Source organism: Cupressus sempervirens, chromosome 4 (genome assembly GCF_028749045.1).
Source record: "Cupressus sempervirens isolate cs-2001-9-10 chromosome 4, ASM2874904v1, whole genome shotgun sequence".
NCBI lineage: Eukaryota > Viridiplantae > Streptophyta > Pinopsida > Cupressales > Cupressaceae > Cupressus > Cupressus sempervirens.
Window position 1 is genome coordinate 224968271 of NC_143121.1, and position 11530 is coordinate 224979800.

General features: G+C 30.1%; 1 pseudogene; it reads left to right on the forward strand.

Annotated features, from left to right (window-relative positions):
• Nucleotides 1–11098, forward strand: part of LOC149560815 (putative UPF0481 protein At3g02645) — a 43062-nt pseudogene extending 31964 nt beyond the window's left edge.
• The last annotated feature ends 432 nt before the right edge of the window (nt 11099–11530 follow it).

Consider the following 11530-nt stretch of genomic DNA (forward strand, 5'->3'; position numbering starts at 1 on the left):
ACCTTTCTTAACATTTTCAACAATATCACTTTGCATGTTAGAAAATTCTCTCCTTTTTGATATTGTGCCTACACCTAACAATTTTAATGACTCTTCCAAGTTTTTCTTTAAAAGAACACAATCAAGTACTTGAGTGTTTTCAAGTTTTTCCAAAACATCAAATTTACTTTCTATATCTTTTACTACCTTATTCATACCTCTTTTTTTTGTAAAGACTTAACAATTTAATATCAACAAGTGATTTCAATTTATCCACATCCATTGTAAGTAAATGATCTAAATTTCTATTATTGATATTTTTCTTTACACTTGTGGCTAGTATTATGCATTCATCCATACCAATTTGAGAAAATGATCCAGACCTTTCTCCAAGTTCCATTGGTTCATGTCCTGAACTATCATGTCCTGAACTATCATGTCCTGGATTGTTATGTCCTAGACTGTCATGTCATGGATTGTCATGTCTTAAATCTTCCTCAAAATGGATTTGCTCATCTTGTGATTTTTTGTTAAGACCTACATGTATATAAATGAATCAATTTAGAAAAAAATAATTATAAAATTGCAAATATACACATCCATATAAATTTACACATATACATACCTTTTCTTTTTTTGTGATAATTTGCTAAAGTTTTCTCACAATTTCTTTATTCTACATTAGTTGATCTAGTTCTTGCAGATTTACTTGGTCTTCCTAGTTGTCATACCATCTTTGATTTTCAAAATATTTTGAATTGTCAAGTCAGTCTACAAAAAACTAATAAAATAATTTAAATTGTCTTCAGTCTTCTTCCTTTTTCTTCAAAACAATCAATTCTTTCTAACATTTATGTGTATTGATTAAAATATGAGACTAAAATTGTTATTTATACCAATCCAAATAATTAGAAATATTTCATTTTCAGCTGACTAGGGGTTTCGAATGAAGTTGACAGGGCACCTAAAATTAATACCAAGGTGCTTCAAGTGAAGCCCCTTGGCACCTGACCATTTTCCTAGGTGATTCACTCAAAGCTCCTTGGTATTTAAAGCTTGGTTATGGGGCTTTGTTTGAAGCCCTTAGTGGTTGAAGCAATGGGTTGTGCTAGGGTTTGCAAAGGGCTTTGACTAAATGGGCTTAGAACAAATTCCTCTTCACACAAAGCCTCAACAAATGGAAAGTTTTCATATTATGCTCAATTTTTAACAATTTTTCTTCTTTTGATGGCTCAAACAAGGGCCAAGTAAGTTTAAACTCTAAAAATAAGCTTAGAAATGTGTTCTCCTTTCAATAATATTTCCAGTGAATATATTTTTAGCATATATTCTGTTTCTTGTGATGTTTTATTTTTTATTTTATTAAATATAGGTTTTTTAATCACTTTGGAAACATCTATTTGAAGCCTTGGGAAAAATATAAAATGAAAGAATAAATTTAAAAAAAATATGATCATCAAAACTATGTGTGTTAGCTTTCTAGCAAGTTAAGAAAAATTGCATTTTGATATATACAAATCAAGTTATATTGATCAAAAGCAACCTATGTCTAAATTATTGCTAGTGTCACTTTGACACTAAATAAAACCTAATTTTTGAGGAAATTGAACAAAACCAAAAAAAGGTTACTAGTTATTGATGTTACTATTCTAGCCCAAAATGAATTTTTTAATTATCCAATTTTAAAAAAAAGAGTTATGTTGATCAAAATTCCCATAACTTTTTGAAAATATAAATTCTATTATAAAGCACTTCTTAGAGAAGATAAAAAAAGGACTTCAAATGAAATTATTAAAAAATCTAGAAAATATTGTTAGAAACTAGATAGAAAATTCTAAAAATCACTGGTTTACATCATCATCAAATTATTTACAGTTTTGTCATAATATGCATTTGAAAATCAAGTTTTTGTTAAAAATATCTACTTTAGTGTCAAACATGGCCAAAAAGTAGGAACCATTACCATGGGCTTACCCATAGACCTATACAATGTTTGATTCACATTAGCTAAATCATCATTCTTTGTTAGTTTGTGTCATGTCACCATAGGTGTTCTAACTAGTTTTGAATCTTCCAATCCAAAAGATTTCAATATTTCTTTCACATACTTATACTTAGTGATTTATATACCATATTTCATCTGATATACTTGCAAACCAACAAAGAACTTGATCTCTCCAAACATAGACATCTCAAATTCTTTGTTCATTTCATTTGGAAATGCTTTGCATAATGTATCTTGACCTCCAAATATCACATGATCCATAAAAAATTCAGCTTGTAAAATACCTTTACCACCTTTTGTCTTCAAATACAAATTGTTATTATCATTAGTATTCTAAAACCAATCTTCACAAGATAATTATGAAGCCTTTCATACTATGCTCTTGGGGCTCTCTTTAAGCCATATAAATCTTTGTGTAGGCTACATACCATGTTCTTGCTGTAAGCATCAAAAACTCCTTTTGACTATTCTATATAAACCTCTTCTTCTAATATACCATATAGAAATGTTGACTTCACATGCATTTGATAAACTTTGATAACCTTTATATGAAAAGTATGCAAGTAGAGTTTGTACTCCTTCCAATCTTGCAACAAAAGAAAATGTTTCTCCATAGTCAATTCCTTCTTCTTGTGCACTCCCCTTGTAGACTAATCTTGCCTTATTGCTTGTGAATTCACCATTTTCTTCTAACTTGTCTCTATATACCCACTTGGTTCCAATCCCATTCTTGTCCTTTAGTCTGGGAACTAGTGTCCATGTCTTGTTCTTCTAAATCTGCTCAATCTCTTCTTTCATGGATTTACTCTAGTCCTCATTTTCTAAGGCATCTTTTACTGTCTTAGCCTCACTCATGCTCAAAAAACATGTATCATTTCGAATCCCATTTCTTGCCATTGGTCTAGCTTCTTTATCTCCAATAATTTTTTCAATAGGGTGATGTCTTTTGACATAGTTTGACAATATTGGTTTTGCTCTTCTTTATTCAATAGGTCTATCAACTTTAGAATCACTATGTAATTCTCTATTAGTTAATCAAACATCTCTTTCATGTACACTTATCTTAGACTCAAAATGTGCCTCAGCTTCTATCTTTAACTCAGCTCCTGGTTGTAGCTTGGTTCCTAAATGCAACTTGACATTCATTATATGTGACTTAGAAGTCACTAAAACTTGTTATTGATTTATAAATTCATTTACAACATCTTCATTAGTAGGAATACATTCTTAAAAGTATACAAATGATTTGTACTCTTCATTTTTGTTCATAGGTTCAACTTCATGTACCTTTGTATATTCATCAAACTTCACATTTGCACTTTCCATGACTTTTTTAGTGTTAGTATTTAAACAATTATAAAATTTACTTCTTGTGGAATAACCAAGTAATATACCTTCTTCACTTTTAGCATCTAATTTTCCATTCCTGAAATCCTTAACAATGTAGCACTTGCTTCCAAATACCTTAAAATATTTTACATTGGGTGAGTATCCATACCATAATTCAAAAGGTGTTGAATGGGTACCTTTCTTCATTTTTACATCATTCAAGGTATAGACAACTATACTTATAGCCTCTCTCTAGTATTTCAAAGCAACATTCTTCTCCATCACGAGTGTCCTAGCACAGTTGATTACAAATTTGTTCCTCCTTTCAGCAATCCCATTTTGTGGAGGGGTGCTAGGTGTAGAATTATTATTTTTGATTCCTCTAACATTACAGAACATCCAAAACTTGTTTGATGTAAATTCTCCACCTCTTTTAGGTCTCAGACATTTCAAGCTTTTTCCTGTCTCCTTTTCAACTCTAGCTAAGTATCACTTAAACATTTGGAAAGCATTAGGTTTATGTTTTAGAGATATAATTGTCATCATCCTAGAACAATCATTAAAAAATAGGACAATGCACCTATCACCTTGTAGCTTTTCACATCAGTTGGTCCACACAAATTAGTATGAACAATCTCTAGAATATCTTTAGAGGTTCAAGTCTTACTTTTAAAACTAGATTTTGTCATTTTTCCTAACTGACATTCTTTGCATATCATATTGTCAGGTTTCTTCAATGTACGGAAACCTCTAACTCTTTTCATGTCACTGATACTTACTAAGTTATCAAAGTTAACATGACATAACCTCGTGTTTCATAACCATACATCATCAAATTCTACAACATGAAAAGTAACATTATTCATATCAAGATAAAATAGATTACCTCTAGTCTAATCACCTTTACCAATTAGTTTTCAATCTATGTCATAGATCTTTTCTATCTTGTTCCCAAACTCAACTTGGCAACCTAAACTATTCAGTTGTAACACACTCAACAAGGTATAGTTAAGTCCTTCTACATAATAAGCATTGTCATACATGATATTTTTTATGATTTTGATAGATCCTTTTCCTTTTATCAGACTAGGTACATGATTACCAAACCTTACACTATTTCCATCATAATAATCAATGGTAATGAACTTACTTTTATATACAATCATGTGATGTGAGCATCCACTACCAATGATCCATCTATCACTCTTGTTCACATAAGACAGTAGTGCAATTGCCTCATCCTCATCATAATCATCCTTCATTGCAACATAGACTACTTCATCATCATGATAATCAAATTCATCTTTCATTTCCTCCTCAATAATGTAGCAAGACTTCTTTCCTTTATCTTTGTAATCAGTGTTGTCCTGATCTCTTTTACTTATGTATTTGTCTCCATTTCTATTGTTCTTCTTCTCTGGACATCTAGCAGCAATATGACCAACCTCATTGAAATTAAAACACATGATAGGTAACTTACCTTTGAATTTTCCTTTTCCTTTGTGAAATCTACATGCTAGTAGTGCTTCAAATTTTTCTACATCTTCTTCACTTGTATCACTATCACTAAAAACATATTGGACCTTTTTCTTTTCCTCTTTAGTTTCTATTAATGATAATTTAGCTTTAAAAGCTGATTGAACATTCTTATATTTGAAATTATCAAAATTAGAGAGTTCAAATAAAGTGAGTCTACCTATCAATCCTTCAAGGGTCAGATCATTACTAGGTGTGCACCTTAGTTCTTGTATGGTAGAGAATCTAATAGCATAGATGGGTAGCAGGGCTCTTAGTACTTTTTTGATCATAGTCTCATCTTCAATCTTACCAGTTGCTCCTCCAATAGAATTAACTACTTCTTTTATTCTAGCACAATATTGAACTATATTCTCACCTTCATTCATTCTCATATCATCAAACATACCTCTTAGACTTTCAAATTTGGCTCTTAGAAAACTTTTGTCTCCTCCATAGATCTTTTCTATAGCATCCAACATCTTCATAGCAATATAAAATTCCTTGATGTCATCAAACTCAGTGTAGCTTAGGGAAGATGTAATTTCTAACATAGCTTGATTGTGTTCTTTCTTCTTTTTTAGATCCCCGGTAGTTAGGGGTCCAACAGGGTCAACATACTCAGTGTTGATGGTAGATTGTGCATGGTCTCCATGACCACATAGGTGTAGCTTCATCATAATTTTCCATGTAGGAAATTTCTCCTGTTGAGCTTGGGTACCTCTCTTTTGGACATCTTGATCTTTTTCTTCTAGTACCTTCAAACTAGTCTTCTTAAGAACTATGGCTCTGATACCAATTGTTGGAATTCTTTAAAATAACTAAGCGGGGGGTAGTGAATCAATTATCCAAGGTCCATACATATAAATAAAAAATTTCAATGCTTAGTAGACCCATATCTATAAAATTTTATCATGCACACATCCATTAAATCATACAATACTTAAACTTTATAGGTTATTGTCCTAGGTCAAAACAAATTTGCGCAAATGTAAACATGAAATAACATAAGAACATTTGCACAATTTGACACAAGGATTTTACATGGAAACCCAATTTGGGAAAATCACCAATAAAATGCTACTAATTCTCATTCTTCTGAAGTGATGCCCTAAGGAAGACCAACCCTATTAAAGGTTATAATACACATTGTTAAATGAGACCCAGTTAAAGGATTTTAATCATCCTATTAGGAGTGAGCCTTTTTAGAGGACTTTAGACCATTCCATTAGAATGTCAAAAGGTTAAAAAATTTACAAATGGCTGTTAGGTCAATCTTAATCCAAAGGATTTACCCTAGACTAATATAATTATTAGAATTTAATAGTAAGGCTTGATCTGATAAAAAATTACAACTCACTTGTAGATTATAGATCTTTGTTTCAATCCTCTATTCTATTTGGCTTTCACACACTTCAACTCTTATAGCTTTTCCACCCTTCAAGCATTCAAACTCGTAAGCCTTCTTGTTTTGCATGCCAACTGTAGTCACTTTTGTTTGGTCATTGAATGGAGCAATACCCTAGACTCCTTGTCTTTCTTGGGTTCTTGCATATGACAACCTTTTCTTCAGACTAGCTATCTCTATAAATAGAGAATTCTAATCTTTTGTCGCTTAACCACAATCATCCATTTTAGGATTAGGTAGGATTACATCGGATACAATTAATCTACCTGTTTTCCATTTTGGTTCCTCTAGAAACTTATTCCACAATCTTCCTTGCATTCACCTCAAAATGGTTTACCTTGAATTTTGTGCCACTAGCTCATCATAGTTATCTTACAGATGCTTCACACAATCCAATAAAATAAAATAGTCATCTTAGATTCATCAAATCTTTGATTTAACATTGTTTGTTGTCACTCGACAATTATACTGCTTTGTCACTCAGCCAACACTAGTTCACTTGGAAAACACTAAATTTTATTGATGCTCAACATCAACTAAAATTTACTAATCATATACTAACAATCACTTAGCTTGCACTATTTTTCATATTTTCTTGGCACCTCTTATTTTTCACTTGGCTTCTATTGATTTCTTCTTAGCTTGCATTGATTGCTCGACAAGGTTTGGCAGATGCTTTTCTTACTTGATCTGAACTTGCAATCTTAATTTCAGTAATCTTTCATTTCAAACTTTAAGTAGATAAAAAATACACTATAGTATCAATGTCTTGGTCTTAGTGCTCCTTTTACATACCAATAACGAGCAACCTTTCTCTAGGTGTTATTGTTATCTCTTCTTTTCAAATCTTCTACATTAATCAACTAATTGATAGCTTTTGGAACAAAAAGAAATTGTCTTACTAGTAGGTAGCAGGTTTGACATCATTGAAAAAATAATGATTTTTTCATTACATGTTCTTCTCTTCAAAACAATCTCATATTGACATAATGTTTTGAAATTTGTATATAAGACCCAAAATGTTTTGGCTGAAAATTAATTTTTTGATTTTATAAATTAAAAGTATGCATCCATACTATATAAAATATTTAATATAATTTAAACAATATTTAAATATTTGATTAATATTTTAATGTTTTTTTGGGCAAATCCTACAACACAATAGTAAATTGTAAGTCTTTTAATTTATTAAATATAATAGTTAACAACCCTTTTATTGGATATGTTAGTTAATAGAGCTCTAACAAATAATATGATGAATACTAAAAATAATATTTACAAATTAAAATTTATCTTGGCCTTTTTTATTTATTTATTAGTTCTTGGCATAGAACTAAAGGCATAGAACCAAACTTCACTTGATATTGTTAAAATTATTTTTTTAACAAATCAAGCTCAAGATCTTTTTTGGTTTCAAGTAATATTAAGTTTTATTAATTAAAGTTGCTCCTAATTTTACAAAACATGGTAACAAAATCTATTTTCTAAAATGTGATTGGCTAACACTAATCACCTCAGATTTTGAGAAATATTTTTTGGAACTACAATGTTTCATATGAATTATTTTGATACTTCTTTGTAAAATTATGAAACTATTTAATTTCATTTAATAAACCTATATCATTTATATAATATTTCAAAATATTTCTTTTTTGGAATTTTCAAAATATAATTATTATTCCTCTAATTTAGTTTTAAAAAATTAACTATGCACTATGCATAATTTTAGATCAATTTTTTATTTACATATAAAATATAAATTATATTAAAATTAAGTTAATATAATACTTTTAATTGTATTTTAATATAATAATATTTTTCACAAAAAAAAATCAGCTATAAATTTATTTATCAACAATCATCTAATCAATTGTATTAAATTTAAATGGTGAAAATAAACCTTAAGAACATAATTAAAATTTTCATAATTTGATAAATATTTTAAAAACTAATATTCAATTACACTTTAAAAGTTAAATTATAAATAATTTAATTACATTTTGATAATTTATTTGAATACTAATTAATATAATCATTTTTCATTTCATTTAACTTATTGATTAAAATAAAACTTATTAATTAGTACTCCAACAAGATTAATATAAATATAAATATAAATCTATTTGAAAACTTAAACTTTACAAATAAGGTCAATGGTAAGAACGCTACTCTGTAGCTTGTTACTTCCTACTGTAGGCTATGAATTAAATAACAAATATTTTAACCAATTCAATAGTTAAAATTGTTTAGGTGATAATAGCCCATTTTCAAAGGGAAGTGCATTGATATTTTTATTTTAGTAAACCTGCTTACAATTTCACACTTATTTTATTTATATTCCATTCATTACAGCTTTATCCACTAATGAAAATTGATTATTATTTAAATTTGTGAAATAAATTTAAATTATATAAAGATGAGACTTACATTGATATAGGGTACTTCACCAAAGATTTAGAATTTCTTTATATCCACAAGTAAATGTCAACTTAAATGGTTTATAAAAGAATTTTATTTATTTATTTATAAATTATTTTTTCCATAAAATTTTATAAGTTTTAATAATATTTTATTTTTAAAATTAAGGAATAAAATCACTAAATGCTTATATCGTAATTAAAATATTTCCTTAGTGTATTACAAATATGCATTTCTATTTAAAAAATAATTTCAAATATTATATACTTTTTATCATTATCATTATCATTTTTTTTTTTTTACTTAACTTATTCTATTTTATAATATTTTAAATAATTATATTTTATAGTGTGATAATGTTTCATATAAATTTAAATATTTTTAAAATCTTAGTGCAATCTATTATTGCTATCTTAAAACATTTCTAACTTGACCAAGGCCATTGCAAAAAGTTTTTTCCTCTTTAGTTTATTATTCACTTTTTAAATATCAAATTACTTTCATAATAATAAGAAAAATATTTATTTTTTAATTTGATTTTGAAGTTTAAGAAAATAAACCTATATTAAATTCAACATTTATGTCTATCTAAATACTTACTCCTCACTAACTTAAAAAAAATATTAATGTTATGTGACAGAATAGACTTATAATAATTATAATTTAAAACTATAATCATTTCCATTAGGGAGGATGGATGATATAATGAAGTGTTTGAGTGGAGTTGTGTATTTCATAAAGATAGATCTGAAGAGTGGGTAATATTAGATTAAGATCAGAGAAGTGGAGCAGGTGAATGGAAGACCATACCCTCCAATTGGTTCTATTTGAATGCTTGAATCCCCGTTCAATATAAAGGTAAAGCTTGATTCATAGCCTCGTCTGAGATAACAATCCTTTCTCCAATTGTAAGAGTAACCACAAGGTTGAGTCTTGTTAAAAAACTGTGTTGAGATTGATAAGTTGCTGAATCCTCTTCCAGTCTCCTGACTTGGGAAATTGAATACGAGAAAAGATGCGTGTTACTAAAGTAGGGGCTACTCAATGGCTACAGAAAATAAGAAAAACTTTCACATCTGCATCCATACATTTTCACAGTGCCAGAGTCCCTGCGTCTTGAAAGGAAAGAAGCTTATTGGCCTCAGGTAGCTCTCTAGGACCTTATCATCACCTTAAACTTGACCTTTATGAGGCTGAAAGATATAAATGTCGGCTTACAATCCAAGTTGAGAAAAGAGCAAGAAGTTGTAGATATGAGGTTTTGATTAATGAGATCATTTTAATGGCAGAGGAGATAAGAAATAGCTATAATTATCCGATTGAATGTGGAGATGAAGTATTGGGGTGGATGATGGCTCCAGATGCTGTGTTTATTCTTGAATTTCTCCGTTGCTATAACCAATTGAAGAGCCCAAGGTATCAAGAAGCAGACCCTTATCTTCAATGTGTGGATGCAGTTTTTCACCCAGAGAGAATCAAGTCCCACTGTTCATCTTTAAAAAGTTCTTGCGTAGGAGACTGGCTCAGAAGCTGAAGCATTGAACAGACTGAGAATGACAATTTCAAGTGCTTGTAAGAAGTTTTCCCCTTTCATACCCGTTAAAGATTCATATCGGTCCCTTACAATAGAACACCGCAATTTTTCACTTGATAAAAGGCATATACTGGAATGCCTTGACAATTTTGTAATTCCCAAGGAAAGTTTTGCCGTGGTTAATGTTACTATTGAAGAGAATGGTATGGCGAGGCTCAAAAGTTTTCACTTTCTTCGCCGGATAACATCAAACTTTAGGGGTTTCTTGGCTCGGTCTCCGAAAGCATATGTCAAGGCTGAAAAAAATCTGCCTTTAGCCACAAAATTACATAAAAGAGGAGTACAAGTTTCTGCTTTTACATGTGCATCTGAAAAAATAAAGTTTGATAGAGCTAGCTCTACCCTGTTCTTCCCCTATATAGAAATGGATTATAGAACAGATGTTTCTTGAGAAACATGGTGGCAGTGGAAGCATTCATGATGTGGAAAGCCAGAGTGTTTACTTGCTATGCAGATCTGGTGGACTGACTCATTGATACTTCTAGTGATGTTGTAGTGCTGAAAAGGTATGGAATCATTACCAATGACTTGGGATGTGATAAAGAAATAAGCAATCTATGGAATGGCATTCAGAGATCAATATGGAGGAGTGCATATGAGCCCATTGACCAAACTATCAAGGATATTAATGGTTATTACAGAAGTAGATATGGAGTTTTACTGGGTGAGTTTCTACAGGGGCATTTTTCAAACCCTTGGCAAGCTTTGTCAGTGGTGGCAGCATGTACTCTGCTTGTTCTTGCTTTCTTGTAGACACTATTCTCATACTATCAATGGCATCCACCCGACCATCATAATAAACACTAGTAAATCTGATGTTGACATTATTAGATTTCTATAATCCATTTGTAAAGCAAACTCTTAGTGTGTGTTTTAGCATCTATATTTCAGATCACACTACCTAATCCATCATCAGAATAAGCAGTGCAAATTAGAAATAGAAAAAAGATGATGTATTTGCGTCCTCCATGTTGTACTACCATTCATATAGCTTTTTGTGCCATGCCATGACTTAGGTCAGACCATTTGTCCAGCATGGTCAAGAATTATGGTGTGCCTTAATTTACAAGATATTGCTGTAGTGACATATTCCTGTGCTAAGGATTTCATGTCTAATTTATATTGAAACTAAAAGGAAATGCGTGTCTATTTGTAATTCCCACTTCTTTTAATATATATCTTCAAGTTGTGTACACACTTGTAAATCTGTCTCAAACTCTTCCACCTTCCACTGAATTCCTGTCATATTGCAAATCACATGTATCATTTCATAGATTTTAGT